General features: G+C 37.4%; 1 protein-coding gene across 5 annotated transcripts in view; it reads right to left on the bottom strand.

Annotated features, from left to right (window-relative positions):
• Positions 1–24,382, bottom strand: part of SIPA1L1 (signal induced proliferation associated 1 like 1) — a 227,194-nt gene that overhangs the window by 180,609 nt on the left and 22,203 nt on the right. The gene's annotated exons all lie outside the window — the stretch shown is intronic.

The following is a 24,382-nucleotide window of genomic DNA, read 5'->3' as shown; positions in this document are numbered from 1 at the left end:
ATCTTGAGGTCTTTTCCAACCCTAACTATTCTATGATTCTATAAAGTATCCTTTCTTTCATTCCCATCACTGAGCAAACCAATGAACTCTGATGCTCAGTCCCAGTTACCTTCTCCACAACTGCTGCACATCCAAAGGTCTTCCAGACCACAGATACCACAGAGGTCCAGTGATAGTTCTTACAGACCTCAAGAATCCAGATGCCTTCATTACTTACCCTGAAACAAATCACCAGTATAAATACAATTTACTACACAGGACAGGAACACCTGCAGAGTTTGTATAAACTCCACCCTTGGAAATAATATATTGAGTCCTAAGTCACCTAAATTCACTTCAGCCTGTCACTGGACTACACAACTTGCAGTGGTCCTTTCAGAAAGGCCATTATTTTTCAATATCTTAAACTTCCTCAGTTTTGATTGTCCACATGGCAGAAACACATTTTCAAGCACCCATATCTTTCTTTGTACTAACCAGACAATTAGTAAACACACATGTAATTACACTTAATAATCCACTGGACTTTCTTCTGCCAACACTTTAAGAAATGCAATTTCGACTACAAGCACCAAAACAGTTCCAAGTTTATTGCTATAGCCATTAGTTATGAGTCTTATTATATCAATGGACTTTCCTAGCTTAAACTTACTGTATTACTAGCAGATGCTTTCTTTGTTAGATAGTACTAGTATACATTACAAAAGCAGCATTAGATCTGATTTACTATAAAATTTTGGACAAGAGATGAACAAACAAAAGAAAGTCTAGGTCCAAGACTTCTCATTTTCAGGCTTGAGTATTCTGATGTCTATCAGAACAAATTAGAAGAGCAACCATTCCCAATTCTTCTTCTCCACATTCACCATTATAATTTATCAATGAAACACATTTTGTAACATCCAGGACAAAAAAATACCAAAGCAATTCTGGAAATATGACTTATGAACTTAAATTGTATGCTAAATGTGCACTTCAGTGCCAAATCACAATACTATTTCAAGATGCAAATACGAAAGTACACCTCTGTCTTGAGGTGTACCATTTACTATGACAATATGTTTCAGCTTTAAGCTATCTAAGTATTACATTCAAACTACAAATTCATGGGAATAGCCCATCCCAGAAAGTAAAGACCTTTTGTCAGTATCTGCTCCTCCTATAAGATCAGATCAGTTGCTGTCAAACCTGAAAGTCGTACTGTAGGAAAAGAGAGCTGACCAGTTTGTTTCCCTACTCCTAGCAACAGGAAGAAACACTGCCCATATTCCAGCTTCTGCAGGCTTCCTCCAAGCAATTAAAATTTTAATTTTGCTTTAGTACTACTGAGAAGGTCCATGCACTGTTGCACAAAAACCATATCATTACCTTGATATGGTTTGAGGTTGAGGTTTACACTTAAAATTGAGCATAGCTGCTTATAAAGCAAGAAAGACCTAGCCTTTTAAACAACCACTGCATTACTGAAACCTCTACTAGCATAACTCATCTCTACCTCTAGTTTCATGCTTTATTGAAAGATGCATAATTTCTGATTTACTTACTTTTATAATATATCTCATAATAATGAAGTGTGTGTGCATATATATCTCTCTCCCAGAATGAAAGCTTTACCCACTAGAACAGCAAACACAGCCAGGGAGAGTAATCTATGGCTTTTAAGTTAGGCAGAAGTATCTTGACCTCTAAGAAGAAAACAACAAAGCGAAGCCATGTGAGATTTTTAAGAGTATCCATTCTGAGGATCCTAAGAGCAAAACCACAATGTTCTGTCTCTTAAGTAGGAAGGGAAAGCCAGAAGAGAAACAGGACTGACATAATAAACATTCAGGAATAACAGTTGCAGAAGTGGGAAGCTACATGGGGGATTTTGGAGACAGTCTGAAGTGAAAGTGTTCCCAGGTCTGTGATTCCCAGCATGTGAGCTTGTGGCATGTCTTCGTATTTCTACTGTCTCCTCACAACAGACAGCCTGGAAAATTAGGCTCTCCAGGTTTTAGAAAACAGAAATAAAAGTACTCTACAAGGGGACGTCCTATATACCCAGAGAATGGCACAGCCATACTAAAGCACTCTTGAGCACCAAATTAATACAACCAATTCCCCTTCTAAAAACTCTTGTTCTGGATGGGATAGAGTTAATTTTCTTTCTAGAAGCTGGTACACTGTTGTTTTGGGGTTTGTATGATAATAATGTTGATAACACATCAATGCTTTATTATGTTGTTATGCAGTGCTTACACTAAGTCAAGGACTTTTCAGTCTCATGCTCTGCCAAGTGAGCAGGGGCACAGGAAGCCGGGAGGAAGCAGGGACAGGACACCTGACCAAACTGACACCTGGGGAGTCAACTGGAAGGGACTTATCACTGCTCTGATCAGGCTGCGTTATCTGTCAGCAGGTGGTGGGCAATTGTGTTGGGCATTACTTGGTTTTTCAGTGGTTTATTCCTCTCTATTTCCTTTGCACTGTTATTTTTTTTTTTACTTTATTTCAATTATCAAACTGTTCTTATCAAAAAACACAGTTTTTTTACCTCCAATTCCCACCCCTGATTCTTCTCCACATCCCACTGCAGGGAGGAAGTGAGCAAGTGACTGCATGGTATTTAGTTACTGTCTCAGCTTAATCCACCACAAAAAAATACATATTACTATTTTCCAATTTCAAATGAATTAGTGAAACCAGTGAACCTCTTTAAAAACAATATCTATATATGCACACACACACACATATATATATACACACACACCCCTTATAAAATGCCACAGGTATGACAGAAAAATACACTAAATGGCCATTTCAGTCAGCATTTCTACTTTTAACCTTGACAGTTAAAGCACCAAATAGAAACAGCAAAGATAACTTGTTAGTTGAGAAGAATCTTTCTATGGAGCTTTTGGTTGAAGGAAGGATTTCCTTCATGCATTCTTTTCTTAAAAATCCGTGAAACAGGGCTAAAGAGGCAGCTAATCTTATTTCTTTCAGATGTTAGTTCAGAATTAAGAAGGAATATTTGCTTTCAACGTTGAGCAGCTTAGCTTGCAGGTTCCTCCCTGAAACAGGCTTGGCTATTACTCAAATCCATCCAGCTGCAATGAAGCGCCCAACTCCCCCTCGATGAGCTGATGAAACCCAAGAAATGTGTTATAGAATCACATTGGCAAACACCAGAAGGATGTGTGCATGCATAAATACAGCACATCATGATTCTCTCTTCTAGCAAGATAGAAAATCTCATGTAACAAGTTATGCCACCCGACTGTCTAAAGGCAGTCTGTCTTCAGCCAGCCAGAATGAATGCTTCGACATGTCATACCATGCAGATTTCCACAAAAAACCGACCACACTCAAGATGATTTAGACAGCAAAGCGCACAAGAATTATGTCTGAATAGTCACAGAGCACTTAAGGAATGTGAACACAATGATCACGAACAGCAGCTACCTGAAAAACAGGGTGTAGCATAAAACGTGTTTAATTTTATGACACACAGCACTTGTATTTCTGGAGTAAGAGCATCACAATGTTCCTCAAAGGACATAATTCTCTATGGTTGTGATATTAAAGCATGCATAGGAAGAATTAAATACTATTAAATACTTGAATTACCAGAGTACATAACAAGTTAAATCAAGATAGGGCCTACTTCATATTAGGTGCAGCACAAAACAAAGCCAGTTCCCAAGATAATTACCCAGACTACTTGTCGTACTGCAAGCACTAGGCAATTAATATTGAAACGGTGCTGTCTCCGCCAGAGGGAAAGATGCCATATAGTTAAGGATGTACAAGTTCATTTTCTATTGTGCAAGCCTTGTTTGGATTACTTGTTTCTATCTCATCTGCATAAATTCTGTAAAGTTATCATTTAATTATGCAGTACATAAATCCCTGTGTTTCAGTTGGTTTAAGCTGTTGCAGTCAGTGCAGAGGAATTCATCTGTCTCCCTAGTAACACACACCTGATCCAGAAACTCAACTCAGGCACAGCAACACAGGCAGCAAAAGCAATTTGTGGAAGTGACTTTAAAAAGGCCTTTACCCACCAATGAAGAAAATCTGCTCCAAATGACTAAATTCACAGCCTCATTCTGCAAAGCTCCCCACACTGCAGCAACGTTCAGAAGCATTTTCCACCAATCTAAGCCAAACTACTGAAGCTATCCTTCCCTGATGACGGTAAATAACCAAACCAATTTTGTAATCACACCAGGAGTGGTGTTACAAAGGAAGTAACCTGGCCCTAACTTAAGACATCCCTTGCAAGCTAACTCACCACACTGTGACCTGGTGGTCCTCAACCACCACTACCTGAACAAACCATGGTGCAGGACAGTGCCATCCTCTGCCCTGGCTGCTAATCATCACAACAGCTCCAGCTCACAGCCCAATTGCCACACCAGGGGCAGTCACTGACCTAATTTTCCCTTTGACCATGACACATGGATAAGTACTGACAAATATTGTTGTTAGCATTCAAGCAGAATATTCAAGTCACTGTCCCCTGATGATGAGGCACTCGAACAGGTTGCCCAAGGAAGTTACAAATGCTTCATCCCTGGAAGTGTTCAATGCCAGGTTGGATGGGGATTTGCACAACCTGGTCTAGTGGAAGGTGCCTGTGCCCATGGCAGTGGCTGGAACTAGATGAGCTTAAGGCTCTTTTCAACTCAAGCCATTCTATGATTCTATATCTAAAGTTAATTGAGAACAGGAGGGAGACAGGAAAAATCAGTCCAGGTCCACCATGAGATCAAAGGCCATGCAGTTTATCATGCTGCCTGAAGATGAACTTCTTCAAAGCTAACATTTCCCCAGAAAAGATGCAGAACTGCAATACACAATACATCCAACAGTCCTCAGAAGTGACAGCACCTATTTCTACATGTGGTTTGAAAAAGAACACCATCAAGGAACGAGAAAAAGTTCAGAAGATTCTGCTTTATTGCTAGGAAGCTTCATACTTGGGCAGCACAAGCTCCTTCTGAACTCCCTGGCAAAACAGTTGTTTCTAAGGGGGGTTTTAATATGCAAATCTCTTGCCTTTAATCAGTCACAACAGATCTTCTAATCAAACTCTGCTCTAATACTCAAAATTAGAGCCTTTTTTCCCTCCAAGAAACAAGCAAGTTGCTCTTTCACCATCCAGCCAGTTAACAGAACAGTCAGGTTCTTCTTAGAAAGGAAAAAAGAAAAGAATTATTTCTTTCCTATCAACTGGTACACAATTTCTCAGCAAGAGTTCCTCAATTCAATTCTGTTATTCCAATGAAGGACTTCTTCCCCAAAATTGTGCAGCAGAGTAGCTGTGAAAGGTAAGATATTGATTATGATGACCATTCAGGATATGAAAAATTAACTGTCAGGCAAATATTTGATGAATTAGTTCTGCAAACACAGGAAAATGCTCTTTCAACTCCGATTCTCTGAGTATTTACAACCTCTGAAAATTATCCCATACTTTATAAAATTAATCAGTTAAAAATCCCCATGAACCAATTTTAAAATACATGCAAGAACTCTAAAGCATGTTTTCCCGTTCTGCTACAAGTAGCAGCTGTCCTATTTATCTTTCAGGCTTTTTACTCCACACTGGAACTGTTTACACATAAATTTTGACAGAAGTGGGAGAACGTACTTTTAAAATAAAAGACTATATGATTCAAAAATTGAAGATAATATCACAAAATAACCTTTATAAAGAGCTATAACTTTCACATTGTTTTGAGCTTATCTCCATAAACACTGTGGGCTAATTCCATTTAATTAGAGAAAGCCAGGTTGCCTTCCAGGAAAATAACAGATTAGCCTTCACTTACAAAAAGTGATTCTTTGAAACTTTTAAATATGTATTTCACCTCCACAAGTACTTCCCCTCCCCACCATCTCCCACACAGCCCCCATCTGTAAGGCTCTACTGCCTAGCAAATAAGACAAAAATAATGCCCTGCTAGCAGTCATTTGGCCAAATGATAGCACATGAAATAACAGGTAATCAAAGAACTAGTGAAACAGTTTAATGGCTACACTGCTGCAGCACAGTTTTCACACACCATCTGAGATACACAAAATGCTCTGCTGGTGCCATGAAGGTAGGTGGCATTTCCTTGAAGTTACAGCATATTTTATGTATATACAAGTGTGTGTGTGTGTGCGTGTGTGTGTGTGTGTGTAGATAATACATAAACCTAGCAAGATTCAGAAGTATTTAGGTATTTGTGAAACATAACAACTGCAGCAAATAAAGATAACACCAGATGCCTGAGTTTTGAAGCTCCCTCACAGTGCCTTCCATGCTCCTTTCTACCATCTTCTCTTTGAGAAGCCACTAAAGAAAAACAATCTGAACGAAATATCATCAGTTAAATTCACACACACCCTAAATGGATGAAGTCAGATTAATTCAAGATACATTACCTAACAGTTGGCTATCACCACAGACTGTAACCTGACAGACGACTTCTCCCTTCCACACCCTGTCCCTTCTGGTACCACTCCACTGGCTTAGCTGACCTGTGCAGTGTCAAATCAGACATAGGCTAAGCATCATGAGAAGGAAGGAATGGGGAAAAACAAGGTACAGGAAAAGTAGTTATGGAAGGTTTCTAGTTCTCTCATACTAGGGTTTGTAGCTTATAGATAGCAGATATATATTGGTCTCTCTGGTATCACAAGTAAAACCGACAACTCCATGAAGCACATAACCCATAAAGAAAAAAGAAACCAACACATACAATGCTCATACACAGTGTCAAAAAAAAAAAAAAAAAAGGCTCTCTTTAAAAAAAAAAAGTCTTCTTTAAACTCAGAAAGTTTGACTTTCAAAGGGCACACAAAGGCAACATTTCCCAGACTTTGAGTCTCAAGCTTTTGTTCCAATAGTAACTTTAATTGACTAGCACTCAAAACTTGGAGTTTAATAAAAAGAGATCCATTTTTTTTAAAGATGACAAGATTAATATTACCTTTCCATTTCAAAAAAAAATGGCAAAAAAACTACAAGACAAGAAGTAATGAATTTTCAAAGCAGGCCCAAGAAACTTTATGACAGTGAAAAGAAAAACTGGCACAGGATAATTGTATCAATGCTACCCACGTTACTCAGGAAATCTTCTCTTGTTAACATATAACAAATATTTCCACTTTCTTTTAAAGCCTGTTTGGTGTTACTTGGTACACATGAATTTTGGCCTATGAAACTGCTGAAGTTTATATCAAAAGGCATGCTTCCTTGTAAACACCACAAGTTTTAAAACCTTACCACTTTTTATCATTGAACAAGGAGTGTTAAACCACCTGTTGCATCTTAATGGCTTTGTTCCCTTTCTGTATAGCTTTGTCCAAAAAGCATCGCTACTGCCCAAACTGAAGTCTGTTGTCTTTTATCAAGTGGCTGATGAGTTTGTTTTCTCCCACGAGGTTTTCAACTACATTGCATATGTCGAACTTCACAAAGAGAATAAAGTGCAAATTTAATCTTAAAATTACTAAGACTGAATAATTTTCATGGGATACTATATTTTCTGTCCATCGTCATCTTCTTACCATGGGTTTATTCCATCTGAAAATTGCAACTCATTTATTTTTAATGTGATACATGATCTTTGTTACATTAACATCTAGACTTAAGCAATATTGACTCCGTTAACTGACAAAACTCAACACATGAATTACAGCACTCTCTGCTAGTTAACTAAATAAAGTTTGTATGAAAACTTTTCTCGTTTTGTTCGTTTTAAAGAGCAAAAGCATGGAGCATGGAACCAAGAATTGCAATGTAAATGAACAGGCTGGTAAAGTATTTTAACTTCACATACTTTACTAGTGTTATATTTTAAGCTAGAGTCAGGAAGAAGGTAGAAAGCTAACCCAATGACATGGTATGTGATAAATTTCTAATTGCCTTTTGCCCCCAGCCTCTGAACTTTGGCGTCATTGACAATTGTACAATGACTTGAAATATGAGTTGGCAATTGCTGTTGGTCTCTGTACACAATTCCACCGCATCAACCAAATCTTTCATCAAGAATGAATATGACATTTGTTTTCTGTAATTCCTGTAAACATTGTCATGCCACTGACAAAGGCTTCCTTTCTACAGAAAACCTGTATTTCCACAACTGAGTGCTGCACTTTTCAATTCTGCCATAAGTAAACTGAGCCCATTCTACCTGAACGTACAGATGGTTAAGAAGAAGCAATCCATGTCCTACTGCAATAAAGCATAAATTTTGAATGCCTTAAAATATGAATCTACCTTGAAATCCTTTTCCCCTCCACCTGGAAAAAGGATATCCAACCCTTTAAACCTGTCAATCATGCAGGCAATAATAACAGCACAGCAGTAACAGCAGGTCTTAGCACTCTCACCAATTTAATGGAGAAGTTTTAAAGGAAGGTTTGTAGTTCCCTTAAGAGAAAAACCCCTGTTGCTGCTGTTGCCATCTTGTCACCACCCAAAAGAAATTCTAAACCTAAGGCCTGCTTTACAACAGTTCAAGCCATGCCTTTATGGCCTAGTTTACATCCATTTTCCTCATGCTCTCCTTTTTGTTGCATTTCCCAGTTAATTTTTTGCAGCTACTTAAAAATTCTTGTTTCATCACTTATTGCCTTTGTTAAGAGAAATTTCATTCCACATTCTATGTACTGGAAGATAAAAATATTCCAAAAAAAGCAGAAAGGTGTCTTACATCTTTTTCGTATCATAAAGACCTGCAGAAATATTACTAGATACATAAAACATGGAGTCTTATCTTCAGAAGTGTAATGGTGTCTCTTGCATGCTGAATTAATTTCTTAGCAATTTTAAGTGCTGTTAACACTCTGAAGTGCAAAGAAACCTAAAACGCCAGTGAAACATTTTCATACATTTAACATAAGTCTACCGCATAATTCAGATTTTTGTCAAATCACATGGCTAAAAGGTGATCTACAACTGCATTCTGTCCTCCACTTCAACCATGACACATGTTTCAGTTACAGGAGTTCTACACTTACCAAAACTTCCTCTGATAAACAGCCTGTGAAACAGTGCCACTCTAATTGAGCTGAAAGTTTAACTAATAAACCAAAATCTGTTTCACTTCAGACAAAGAAAAGTTTCATGTGTTAATGAAGAAGATGAAGACTTTGGTTCGGGCTGCTTCATTTCTTCACTCACTACAAAGGCATTGTTTAAATACAGTATAAGAAGTAATATTGCTGTGCATTTCTCAAAACCACAATGGAAAATTTATTGGAGAAAGCAAGAATTTATTGTTTGGTGGCACCAACTTAGGATTTAAAGAGATTTTTTAAAAAGCCTTTGGGGAGCAAGTTAGTATTTCTACCAAAGCAACCTCTTCCTTCTCTCAAACTATTCCGATGACAAAACTCTGAAGAGGAGTCTTGTTCATCACAACCCTCCCACAGGTAAGCTCTCATACAAATGATGGTTCTCTATTATCACTGTTTTTCACTATATTCCAGCACTACTATTGACAATTTTCACATTAAATGCCACCCACATTCTTCTGACAAACCACGTGTTACTTCTCTGGCAGAATTCTTGCCGAGGAAAGTACTCCACAGTCAGCACCATGGTAGGTAAGTTTCTAACTTCTCCCACCGGCTTCTGCCTCCAGCATACTGTTTCCACCTACAGGGTTCCTTTTTTCCCTTAATACAAAAAGGAAATTAGAAACTAAAGTTCTTCAACAAGAAATCCACCCAGAGCTCTTACTACCAGGCCATTTAACATATCCAATTCATAGCCCTGTGGCAGGCAACAGACAGCAGGGCAGCCACCACCATCTGCCTCCTGCAATTCTGCTGGCCAGCTTCTGCAGGGCAGTGTCCTTGGCCCTCCTGAGCATGACTTTCCATCACACCCAAGAAGTTCCCTACCAAGTCCCAGCCCAGGTTCAGTCACCCACAGCTGCCAGAGACAGCTCCTCAACTCAACCTGCTCAGGAACATCTTTTCTGTTGCAAAAGAAGCTGGGGGCATGTTAAAAGGAAAAGCAACTCCAGCCAAGAGGTTACCATAGTAAATGAAGATCAGAAAAAACAGGGTGGGGAAATTGGAGTCTGAGGTTCAAAACCAACAGCCACTCAACTTTACATTGGGAGAGGCAGTGTTGCTCTACAGTTGTATGAAGTTAAGCAACCAGTACTGAAAATCCCGCAAGTAAACATTTTCACCAGTTACTGGAGGCTTTTCAAAAAGAAAAAGTTAAAAAAATATTTTAAAAACCCAATAAGTTTTCAGATATATTTGCAGCTAGATATTGGTTGCAAATGTTGGTAAAAGCAGAACATGGCAGAACCAGTTTAAATATTTTTTTTAGAAGAAGCCAAAACTGCATACAGATGGCACTACACTTTTTCTTCCTCCCTTTTCAAGTGGTAGATATGCCTCTTTCTTGTTTTGTTATTGATTTAGAAAAAGCTAAAGATTAGGGGAAGCAACAGATTATGTTTAAATATAAAGACAGCGTCTGAAAAACAACAAAGCCTTAAGTTTCACAATGCTCTAAGAATAACATTGCCAACTTTTCTCCTCCTACCCTCTATTATTCCGCGTGAAATAATCACACATTGCATACGGTCATTAATCAAAAGCTTCTCAAAGCTTTTTCACAAACATCTAGTTAGGCCTTACAAAAGGAATAATAGTTTTCCATCTTTCCAAACAAAGAGGAATCACAGGCAGGGACCTGATCCAAGACAGCCCCATGTTTCAACCAGAACCTGTGTATCCGTTCCTCACTGCTATGCTGCCTGGTGCTCATTTGATTGCCCTTTCCAGTCTTCCTCATTCACTACATGCTTTTAAACATACATCTTAAACCTATTTAACAGATCAGTCTAACTGCAGAGAAAGTGTTCTCCAAATAAGCAGCAGGGTTTTCTTTGTATTAGGACCAAAACATATTGCACAAAGTATTCTAATTACATCTGAACAACAGTACTGCTAAAAACCTGTCTTAAACAAGCTGTTGAGCCCAGCAACGCACATTGAGATCTGCAGGAACTGAACATGCCATGAAGCTTCATGCCACTAGCTTCACTTAAAATTGAGATTTTAGCCACTTCCTTTCCTTGAAAGCCTACTACAATGAGAACACACCTGTATAACAGACCAACCCAGGCTCCATTTCAGCAATATTCTTAGGAGTATTTGGGACCTTTAAATGCCCCTTATAACCCAAACTGTTCTATGAACCATTCTACTATTAATCAATCAACACTACTTAAAATGAATAATTAGGAACATCAAACCCACCCCCTGCATGTGAAAACTGTAGGAGGCAAAGGTTAAATTTTGAAAACAAGACACTTTGCGGTCTTCCTCAGACATGCTATTGTCACCTCTGCATATAATGGAAGCAACCTTGGTTGTCATGTTGTGCCCTACAGAACAAGCATTTGATGGAGAACTTAAGGCAGAAAAGGAGAGGAAAAAAATCTAACCAAACCTCACTGTGCAAATCCAGGTCCCAGGTATACTGGCTTTGTACACCATCAGTTTAGCTGAACCTATAAATATCTCAAACCACTTGCTTACAGCCAAGGATGATATGAGAGAGACCTAAATTAGCAAGAACAAAATCAGCCAGGCAGGTTAGGCAAAGAGCCAAGCCAGCCTATCTTACAGAGACAGCACAGAGACAGCACTCACATAATCCATGCGGCTGAAATTGGGAAGATGGGGAGGGGGAACTGGGAAGAGGTGGTGGGATAAACACAGGACCTTTTTCAAAGACACTTCTGGTCTGTCTCTATGTGGTATTTTTCTCTGAGAATTAGAGAAGTCATACTGCAGTGGCATGCACCAACAGGTGTAGACTTCTTTCTCACCTGCACAGAGGTATAAAGCAAAGAATTATACGGTAACTCTAATGAAAGTATCCAGCATTTTAAACCACATCTTCCCTCCCACCTTCATAAAATTTTCTCAAGAGAGGCAGAAAGTAACCTCTAATAAAGCTTTGTATAGACAAACTCCTTTTCGCTATAATGTTTTATACTTTAAAAATAACCACATGCCTGAAAGTAATTTACCAGATATTAAACTTAAAATTAAAAGGCAACACCCTTTTCTTTATGGTGACCTGACAAAGAAGGTGAACAAATAAATAAAAACTTCAAAAAACGCATAATAAAATTTACAATGTTCATTACAGTACAGTTCAAGCTATTATTAAATAGCTAGCATTGCAGCTGAAGATGCAATATATCCTCAGAGTTTAGAAATGCTTAAACAAGCCAAAGCATCCAGTCCTTATTTCACTCCTCACTGCTCCTTATCTTTTCAGAGAGTGCTTTTCAGAGATTGCTTTTTTTCTTAGAGTCTCATAATTCTGTAGAAAATACATTTAATTATGACTGAGCAAAAGCAATCCTCTAGCCTCCAGATCCAAAACAGGCAGTAGTTTTGACAGCAAACTGTCTATTATAAATAGGGGGGGAAGCAACTGGAGCTCTTCCATACCAACAGAGTGGCCAGATGACCCTGGATATAGCCCTGTCCCACACCATTCAGAAGTCACTTCAGTGTTTTCAGCTCAGTGACAAAGTAAACCCAAGATCCTCCTAAACCGAGACACAAAACTATGAATTCCTAATGAAACAGTGCATTCAGCACCAGTGACAGAGCACATTTCATTGCCATTTTTTAGATAGAAAAAGAATACATCATGTTCACAAGGCAATTATGAGCATCTGCACCATGCTCACAGTAGCACTCACGTCTACGCTCTGGAAAGTTATTTTTAGCATATTCATTTAGAAATCAACCCTATCTTTCCTATTTAACAGCCCAATAGTGTGCTATTCTGTACCAACCACAAGATTTGGTTATCTAAGGGGCTGGACAAACAAACATCAGCAATTTACTTTAGAAAAAGTAATCTTAAGGGGTTTTTAAATGAATACGAACAGTAACAGAGCTAAGTCAAGTTCCACTTCACAATTACTCATTCCTATGAACATGTGCTGACATTTTTCAGCATATGGCCTTTTTTCTGAAGCAGAATCTCAAGTTAAATTTCACGTAAGTGACTTAAAATTGTTTCCCAGCACTCTTGCTTTACTCTTATCTCTAACAGACACAGGACTGTAAGATTTCCTGATAACCATCTACTTGGAAGCAAGCAATAAAGAAACTGACACAAATCCAGAGACATTCTGCCACTTTTACTTTCCAAATGAGCATACTTGATGCCTAGAAGAAGCTCTACTGAATAGCCTGGTTTATTTTTTTTTTCTAGAAGTACAAACAGGAAAGGAGGAGGATACACATCCAGAATTACCAGAACACTGTTGCACCCTAACCCTAACACAGTCACACAAAGCCCCTACACAAGAGTCTCCTTCTCTTAACAATACTCACATGTTGTGACTGTGTCTGCTTCATACCTTTCTTTCTGCAGCCAATGAGCACCCAATCTGAACATCCCTCAGTCTAGCACACTACTCATTTCAGAAACATTTGCTAATTTCACATTTACCACTGGTTTTAGTTGAGCTCTCATTTCAAAACATCTGTGATGAACAATCCAACAACTGGCTATCAAATCTTTTCATCATAAAAGTGTGAGAATATTAAATGCAATAGCAATCACAACATTGATGAGAAAGTATAGCAATCCACAGATATAAACAAATACAGGACATCCTTTCCATAAGGAAGCCCAGGAACAAACAAGTTACATAACGCATTTTATAAAAAACATCTAGTTAAGGTGCAATACAGTAATCTTTTATGAAGGTATAGCAAGCAAAATACCAAACAAGAAAATAATGAATTGAATACGCAGAAAATGCTGTGTACTTTTTGAAACCAATTGTGATTTAGATAGTCCCCTTATATGACATTTACTTGAATACATTCCCTCAAAAACATACTGTAACCAGCACAAGGTAATAGCTCTTTTGAGTTGATATGCTTTATCACTATTTAAAATTAAAAACTTATTTTTATTTTTTACTTTAATTGCACAAGCCCTGTCAGCCAATACAGCGTTTTCTTGTCTTGCAGATTTTTTATATTCAAAAAAAAAAAAAACCACACTGACCTATCATAATTCTCCGCTTTCTGAAAATATTGGTCAGATACAAAAAGGAAGTTGATGCAACAAAACTGTAGAAAATAGTTCAGATTGTTTTTATAAAGGATAAAAAGGAAGGAAGGAAGAGAGCGATTCAGAATTTGAAAGCTTTTTTTAAAAAGATTTCCGAACACAGTTGAGCTCATTAAGCTTTACATGGCTGATTATATTAAGATGTGCAAAAGCAAATTTCTGTGACACCATAAGCAGTAAAATACTGAAATTTCACAACTGCATTAGGACTACCCAGCACTGCACTGGTTGGCAGAAGATGCTCTGGTCTCAGCCACACAACCTCACTCCTCCCTTGTATCCACACTAGTATGTAGTAAGCAGCAAGTTGGATCACTTTGCTGCTCTGAGAGGCAAAAAATAAAAGTAGCTAAAAAAACCAAAGCCTGCTCAGACCCACAGCCTGGTGTGATTAACTGTCTATATGCCAATCTAACAATACTATTCCAAGGAAGGCAAGTATAACACTTCAGCAGAAAAAAAAATTATGTAGCAGCAGTGCAATTTTAGGTTGCCTCCTTGATAAAAGCCTCAACCTTATGGTGAGGCACAGGACCGGGACCCTGTTTTACCCTTGGCTGAAACCAAAACTACACAGAACATTCTCCAACTGCACGTGCTGTGGGAGCTGCCTTTTGAACATGATGTACACTTAGAGAATTTCAGGACTCAGTTCTGCAACCTGCTACACAGGGCAAAGCTCTCCTTCAATACAGGTTTTTAATTTTAGAACTCTTTGTGAAATTTTAGCTGAATTACTTTTTTGCTTGTGGTTTCAGAACAATGTGTTTCCACCACCAGGGAAATCAGTATCTGCGCTATAAAACTATGTAGTAGAAAATGGGATATTTAATGAAAACATTATATTCTCAGACGTTTCAAATCCCACTGCATTCATTAAATAACTTACATGATTTACCCTTCACCCCACCTTTTGTGCTCACAAACTTTAAGAGCCTTATACAACTACCACAAAACCTGGGTCGAGGAACATAGTGACTTTAGTACTATTCCCTCTTGAGGCAGCAAACCAAATACTGAATTGCAAAGCACCTAGTAACTCTAAAATTCTAGTTGAAGACAGGAGTCAAAGAACTTAAAAGAACTAGGTAATATTTACTTTCAATATTTAATGCTTACTCAGCACACTTAGTGAAATGTTTCATTTTGGTTTTTTTTTTTTTGAAAGATACCACCCACAATTCAAAATGCTTTGGAAAATATTATGGTGTCTAAATGTCAAAAAACACCCATCAAGCAACCGTTGGCTTTTATTTTTCACTATTTATATACTGAAGGACTAACTTTAACAGATTCAGCATTGTTGTTTTTTCCTTCCACTTTTTGTGGCTTAATCCTGGCATCAAAAAATTCCATCCAAAGGATGGCATTTGTGCCGCCAACCCACATACACTTTTTGGCAGGCTACAAAGAAGTCAGTGCTCCTCACAAAGCAGCTCTGTGCTACATGGGGACTGAAGCCAGTAAAATATTACGCCAAACTGAAGCCTAGTATATAAGGCGTACGCAAACATCAGAATCCATACTCTGAAAATTAACTTCTCTTGATGAGTAACAAAGTCTTTAGGCCTTGTAACTCAAAACAAATAACTTTAAAATGGTGTTTGTGTTACCCCACCCTATTTTTCACTGGAAAAAAACCCACTAAAGAACAGAGAAGATACAATAAACACTCACAGCAAGCATGAGCAAAAATAGACTGATGATTCCAATGCAAGATAGTTCTCTCTCACACGCCTTGAAGTAATTATTGGTTTCAAAGCTCTTTGTCTATACTTTGACATTGGAAACAGATGAGGAATTGTATCTTGAGCAGAAGGAAAGATCAGTTCATAAAAAGGATAAAAAGAACAGTACCGGAGATCTGTGCATTGAGTTTGTCCCTTATAGATGCATACAAAGTGATAAAAGTTTTACAGCTCATCTTTTGCAGAGCAACATCCTTCTGATAGGACCATTAGTAGCAGTGAATGAAAACATTTAACTAAACATGGTAAGAGACACACCATCTTCTATTCCAATTCCTCAAAAGCTGATTTCCTGAAATCCAGTATTTCCATGCAGCTGCAAGCCTAATTCATAGCTCAAGCTATTAGATGGACTTTGTTACTCAGATTTCTATAACCAGACACTTTTCAGGAACAAATGGACTTGTTTGATAAAATAGGTTCATTAACCAGGCATGACAGTAAACGTACAGTATGCAGCAACTCTTTTGTAGAGTATGAAGACGATAAGCACTCTGAAACATGCATATACACATATATAAAAATACATGGTTACGTATGCTTATAATAATACATATTATTACAATAATGTAGAAGCCAGTCTTGGTGGAATAATGTTTAGCACAGGAACTAAGTACTCAAGCTGTTCTGTATTGCTTCTTGTTTCTACCATTCTTCTAGGAACTGGGAGGGAAAAACATATTCTCTTTGATAATTACCTTCGTGGTTTAAACTTCGCACCTTATTTTTATGCACCTATATAAGGTAAATGAAGTTGGATCACACTATTCGGCTCTAAAAGATCTTCTACCCCTACTCTACACAGTAAAAATAGTTACCATGCAAAATATCGGACTGTGCCTCCACAAAGAGAAAGTGGGCAACTTATAAATGAGGGCAATAAATAGAAGCTCAGTGCACATGATCATGGCCACCGCAGTTGTATGATGCGATAAAAGTCTTCTGCTCCTTATCCATGTAGAACTGTCATCAACTCAAAACTTCCTTGTTTAAACATTTGTATATTTACATGAAATTATGCTGTGGAAACAAGTGAATTTCAAAGGTGGCAACACTCCCTTTCCCCCCCACTTCCCCCCCCACCCCCGATAAGCTTTCTGCTTTTGAATTATACTTCTTAAAAAATATCAATGAAAAGCCACTAACATATTTTGCAAAACACAAGGTAAGACATTCGTTTATAAGTGTACAATCAAAAGTCACTATAACAGATCATTCAGCTATTTCATACTTTAAAGATATGTTTGAAAATTGTCCCTCAGAAATAAGAAACACTTTTTGCGAAGAAAGTTTCAAATAAAAAGTTCACCTACCTTAGAAATGCAAACTCTGGAAAAAAAAAAAATGAAACAAGTCTAAAATTAGAATTCTTACTACCAGTACTGATCTCAATGTAATTTGTTATCAAGTATAACCAAAACTACAACAAATAATCTTTGGCAGGATAGCACTGTACATTAATTGGTCATAGCAACAAAGCTTTGCTTTTAAACCCTTCTGATAACGAAACCTTTCTAGAAATCTGAGAATACAATGCTACTTTTTCTTTATGTGTCAGTAAGGCTTAGTACAGTACACAGGTGAGACCCTGAAATATCAAACAGACCTGCTCCTGACTTTATCTTCACTGGCAGAGTCACGTATGCTAAGGAGGCTTTCAGTTTTACAATTTTTAGATACTTATTTTTTTCATTAGTGGACTACTTCAAATACGTTTTAGTCAAAATCACTATTTTCTGTTTTAGCAACTTCCCAATTTTAGAATCTTACAAGCTATCCCTAAAATTTTGTATGTTGGTTTAGAAGATTAAAATCCTACACTAAATCTTTCAACCTCAGTAGCCAACTGCAGCTTGCCAAGGGAAGTTCAGAAATAGAGCCCTTCATTAAATAAATACACTGTTCTGCACCAGGCAGCCCACAGAGATCCAACTCCAGTGCTAAACGCTATATAGTGTCAACTGCCACGACCGCATAGCTAGTGAGGCTCAACCTCATCTACAATTAAAATGTACATATATTATATTTGTTTTCTTGAATGTGTTAAGGATGTCTCAGATTCCTACAATTAATTTCAAGATATTTTTATTGCCAGATCCATTAACTAATGTCTTCCTCATCCACAAAAAACTTGCCAAAATTTCTTTACTGGCACACAAAACTCCAAGTGAGAAGAAAAGTCTTCTTGAATATAGTTTCAAAATTAGTTTTATTATAGCCTATTACACAGAGTAACATGGCATACTGAGATAATACTGCTTCTGTTTTTAAAACTCAGATTATCATAGAAGTGTAATGAGAATGTAATTACTTACATCACCTAATTACAACAAAAATATATTTAAGTTGTTCTTTTATCAGTGAAGAACCAGTATAAAAAATAATTAATACTATTTGTAATGTAGGTTAGTCATATCACACTCTCTACTTCCTCCCCCAACAATTAACAAGAAATAAATAGCAGGAAGTAGTATTATTCTTTATAGAACAGAGAAAGTAGGGTTTTTTCTGAATAAAATATGCATACATATGCAAATATATAAATATACATCAACGACAGTGGAGCTTTGTTCAAAATCTAGAAATAGCATGCAATTTCCTAAATTTCATATTCTCCTAGATTACCCAAAACTGCTCCATTTCTAGTAATAATGGCAGCCAGGTAATTTGGAGGGACCATTATTAACTTCCTGGCTGAAGTAGTTCCCAGATTAATTTCAGTTCCTTACAGTAGTCAATTCACAGGTTATCTTCAGCTCCTTAAGATCAGCTTGGAGTTTATGGTCAGCCTGCAGTCCACATGTCACCTCCCTGTACAGAAGTTGACATGACTAACAACAAGCATCAGCAGAGCAGGCCAGTAGCAATAAATAAAAGAACCCTATAAGCATCAATTTCAAAATAAAAAGCAGATACAAGAGTATTTCTTTGGGGAAATTTACCCGTAAAAGCTTTTAGGCAGGGTTTTGGAAATTTTTTGTTTTCCCCACCTTCATAATACTAAAATCTTCAAGTATTGTATGTAAATTTATCTTACCTGTAAACCATCTTATCTATGAAAGCCAAGGCAGATTCTTAGAACTGCTGCTGAACTACAGCAGAGTCCCAGGACCTACCTTGGTATGGAATATAGAAAGTAGTAAAGGACAAGCAGTAATCCAAAGCATAAAGCAGGTAAACTGAAGGCATTCAAGTGCACAGAACATGTCCAGTTCATTTCCCATCTTCCTCACACTTCAGATAAAACTGTATTTGATCACTGCACAGCAGTTATATGATCTGGTACATTTTTATGAAAAATGCCATTCTGTGTTTCAGTACTTGAGCTGCCACCAAAAGAAGTTTGACTGATTCCTTAAAGCAGCAGAAAAACTTAAATAAAAATGTATGCTTGCTGACCATCTGCAACAATGATTTAGGATATGTGAATTCATTTTAAGGTAGCAAGACTGTTGAAAGAAATTCCATGGGAACCTATAGAACAATGGAAAAAGCACTGTTATACTATAAAAGATTTCCTTAGTGTATTACTGAGCAATAATTGTTTTGAGGGCACACTTTGAGAGATCAACATACGCATTTTCTCCATCAGGCACTACTTTTAACTATAGAAGCACCCAGAAATAAAAGACTAGATGCTTTGGTAGAAAGCAATGCAGCCAGTGACCGCAAAATAAAGTCATTCTTAGGTAAAAGTAAAAGCATTACGTGTCCCCAGTATCCCCATGATTTCATGACCAAGAACAAGTCAAAAAAGGAGGATTTTCTCTTTGTGGATACCAACAAGAATCTTTGGAGGATTTGTTTGGTTTATCTTGCAGTCACATAATTATTTTTTGTGCAATACAAGAGAACAGACTTATCTCAGAAGCATCACAGAGCATCATTCTGTAACTGCAATTAATTTTCAAAAGCAAAATTAACTTACACAACCATTATCATCCATGAAACGCTAATTACATTAGGTTTGTGACTTCTCAGAACATCACTTGAGAATTAACATGTATCACCCGAGACACTAACAGAAACAACTTCACTCATGTACTACTTCACAAGCATATTTGACATTTTGCAACCCTAGAGGCCAGCCAATAATTTCCTTTTTCATGTTTTATATTAGTCTCATAGAAATACTTCTAAAGGCAAACAGACTAGAATTTTTCTAAGCATCTTCCTCTTGCTAAGTGAAATGCAACATGATGCCTCTCCGACAGCCCAAAAATCTATTGCAAGCTACTATTTCACATTACCATACTGGCTCTCAAAACACTCATACTAGGCACCTCTACAGTAGTACAGCTCTGACCAGCTACAGGGACTCAAGCCAGTTACTGGAACACTGGCAGGTCTAAAATGTGCCTGTATACTTGGAGGATATTGATTTACCCAGTCAGTGAGGGTGAGGAGGAAGGTTTGGGGAACACAGCACCCTGGGAGACTTCCCCACCACCTGAGCACAAGGAAGACACAAAGAGCTGCCTCAGTTGTATCACAGTCTACATACATGGTTAAACTTAATAGCAGCCACACATTTTATTCAACAGTTTAAAGTGTTCAAACAAAAGAACCTGTTAAGTAAAGCTGAGATTTAAAGTACGCATTCCTTTCAAAAACTTCATTAAATCAGCTTCTTATTACACAGCAACCACAAGGAACTGTTTACAGTATTAAAAATGCACCTTCATAAGAGCAAACAAGTCAGGGTGTGGTTGCCTCACAGCTGGCAGGGAACGTGCGTCTTTCAAATATTTCCAGTTCTACTGTGCGGCAGCCTGGGCAGTATAATGAAACAGAGGCAGCATAATGAAACAGGTTAAAACGCATTCAGAGTTATCTCATGCTATTGCCACAACTACAAGGTGTGTCTTTCGGCTCTGCTAGAGATATTTTTATTATTCATCTTACTTTGCTTGCCTATTCAAAGAAAAACATCATCATTTCATTACAATAATGTACATCGTAAAGCACCCTGGTTTCCAGAAAGAGTGGTCCAGCCATTTAAGACAGTTTTAGCATACAAAAACTATTCAGTGTGATATATCCAAAAAGCTCAAGAATATACACAGAAGTTAAAAAGAACAGCAAGATCTCTCACTGAAGGGTCTTAAAGAAACCAAGTTCTCATAGGTTGAAAGAACGACAAATTAGCTGGAAATTATAACCCATCAATAAATATGAAGTAGGAGATAAGCAGAAGCAATGAGATTTTTTTCAAATTATGACCAAAGGATAAAATAATAAATAAAATAAAAATAAAATAATAAATAAAATAAAATAATAAATAAAATAGGGAATAGGATGTTGCACTGATCACCTTCCTCAAGGATCTACACTTTGACCCATGCTCAGCAACATGAAGCAAACTGACAGATACAGAAACTTTTATAAGCTTTGCAAAGCTAAAATGTGTGAGATTCAGACTCAGAATTAGTCAGAAGAATCTTGTCTGAAAGATTCTGTGAATAGCTACAGAAGCTTTACACAGTGACAGGCTGATTGTGAAATCAAATCCATTGCCAACAAATTTAAAAGGAAGGGAAAAAATAACCTCAAGTGAATCTACATATTAACAGGCTTCACATTTGTTAAGCCTTCAGGAAGAAAAAAAACAACTGAAGTCACTATGGATAATTCACTGAAAATATCAGCTTTCCACTATCAAAAGGCAAGTGAAAAGAACTGGGATACTTTAGAAAGGAAAACAAAACAGAAATCACTGCTACATACAATCTACCATCACTGTTCTTGACTACTGTTTGTCACTCACATTGTTCAAAGATAATAGAGAGACTAGAGAAAAAGCGACAAACAATCAGATTTCATACTAACAAAAATTAGGGACAATTACAGCCTTGGAAGAACTAAAAAAGCAACAGTTAAAATCATGAACACAAGCAGGAAAAAGTTAACTATGGTATTCAAGGATTGGTGACATCTCAATAATCAGAATTTAACAAGAAATTTAAAAGCAACTTTCTTCTCCACAATATATAATTGTGACCACAGGACATCATCAAGATCAGGATTATAGTTTGAGTCAAGAAGTGAATTCATTGAGGATCAGGCGCTTATTAATATAACACCCCAAATCTGTCATCTGCAGCACTGGCAGTCCTGAAGCTAGCAGAAAACTAAAAATAACTGCTTGCAATACAACATTTCTTACATTTTTAACCTCATAGTAAGAATTTAAAAAACAGGGGAGAGGAGAGCTGTTATGAACAGTTTTAGCAGTATTTAAGTCTTAGATTTACCAGACCCCAAAACTGCCACAAGTAAAACACTTTCAAACGACAAGCATCTAAGCCACTCTCAGATCATCAAAAGAAGTGTAGTTCTCTCATTTTTCAGTACTTACAATATTCAGCATTTCCTGAATGTGATCAGGACTCTCCCCTATTAAAGTTTCCTGGCCACCATTTGGGGCAGAATAGAGGGTGGAATGTCACAAGGATCACAAATGAGTCACCTGAAACCACAGACTAGTAACCCAAGTTGAACAAGACGCTTCAATAAGGAAGCCCCTATAAAACCTGAAACAAATCCCACACATTATTGCATCATCAGAAGATTTGTATTAGGTTGAACTATGCATGTAATGAATTTTTTTTTTTAAATAAAGCCTGTGATACTGACAAGATCATGCACCGAATTCTTCAACTGCTCAAGGCTTGCATTCAATCCTTATAAACATCTGTTATTTGTAAAGCACATAATTTAAGATTATGCAATTGCATTATGGCTGCCCCAAAATATTATGTGCTGAAAACACCAAAGCACTTACAAACAAAGCTTGCCAAACAAGCATTCCATAAAAACCACAACTCAACCACTACTTGAACTAAACTTGTTCAAACTAGACTGAAATACAGACGTAAAGCATTATGTTCCTAGTAAATTGCAAAATAAAAGCCAGGAAAACAAAAATGACACACCTGTTAGAATGCACTCACAGAAGCAATCTGACACACACAAAGATGGTAGTGACACCCATGCTGTTGTAACACAGATTTGAAGAAGGAGAATAAAAGAAAAACAGAACAGCAAATTTCATTAAGGAACATATAGAAAATTCATAAATACCTCAGATTACTCATGAAGTTTAGGTGGGTTGATCCCCCACCTCCAAATTGCACTCACAAATTAAAAGAGTGATGCATTCCCAGCAAAGGGTGAAAAAGGGGAAAAAAAATGAAGGGAAAACCAAGGACTGTCACCTTTAGATTTCACAGTTTAAAACATAAGTAGATTATTCTCATCCAACAGCTGTGTATTGTGTAAAGAAAGAGACTTTGTCTTATCCCAGTTTCTAGTGTCCAAAATGACCCACAGCAGCCTCAGTTAACATCCTCACTGCAGAAGGATATAAAAACAAGAGAATTACAGAAAAATTGTGGCTGTGAATTCTCTCAGAATGAGACAGCAGCTGCACTATACCCCCAAAGTTGCGGTTTTTACAACCTATGTTTTTTGTTTTACAAATAAAAGTTATACCAACTTTCAGATTTTCAGATAAGCAATTTCCTTTTCCAGTTCTATATGCTGCTCATTAAGAGCATATTTACTAGCTTTGCTGGTCTTCAGAGAAGGCAACACAGAGACACCTAAAATCACCACATTATTTTTAGGATGTGGTCTGATGAGCAAATCTGCTGCTGCAGCTTCTTGCCTCTCTACTGCCTTCTCAATTGTGCAAGCATGTATGAGGCAGAGGACAAACTCAATGACTTGTACAGCAGTGACATACCCAGGAGGGAGGCCTAGAAGCAAAATCTAGCAGTAAAAAAGGCCAGTCATAATGCAGTTTCAGGTATAGATCTGACACACAGGTCACCCTAGCTCATCATATTACATTAAGTTGCAAGTCCCTTTCCTCAGCTGTCAGATTTGGGAGACATTTGTCAACATCAAAAGTACAGAGGAGAGTGAGCGAAATCCCAGCTTCCAAAACCTGCACTTTTAACACATTTCAGTCTTAGGTGCTTATGTGAGGTTAAACAAAACAAAACCAACCAACCAAACAAGAAAAACAAACAAGCCCCAACACAAATATATTTCATCTTAACCATGTATTGCTCCTTTGGAGACTCGCTAACATTCACAAGAAGAGGGCCGTTTGGTATGCAATAGATTAATAACAAGGGGTAACTCCGTATAGTTCAGCTTAAGTAGTGATTCCCTAAGAAGCTTGTAAATTCACAAAATAACCTATCAAAAATGGCCCAAACTGCAATTAAAGACAAAGTATAAATGATTTAGGGAAGAATAACTGAACTCATTTGTGCTGAAGAGTCTAAGTACTCCTCAAAACAAAGCACTAAGGAAAACGTTATTAACATTTTCAGTAATTTTCTAATCTGCAAGGAGCAAAGAGGACCTAAACTATTGTTAGCTTATCTGTAACAGCAGCGAGTAGGTTTAAATGACCTTCACTCTTCCCTCAGCTGTCCTTGTTTTAGGAAACAGGATAAAGATCCACCTGCACACAGGCAAATTACTTTCC

The sequence above is a fragment of the Lathamus discolor genome, chromosome 6 (assembly GCF_037157495.1).
Source record: "Lathamus discolor isolate bLatDis1 chromosome 6, bLatDis1.hap1, whole genome shotgun sequence".
NCBI lineage: Eukaryota > Metazoa > Chordata > Aves > Psittaciformes > Psittacidae > Lathamus > Lathamus discolor.
The sequence above is the reverse complement of the archived record's forward strand: the minus strand, read 5'-3'. Positions and strand labels throughout refer to the sequence as shown.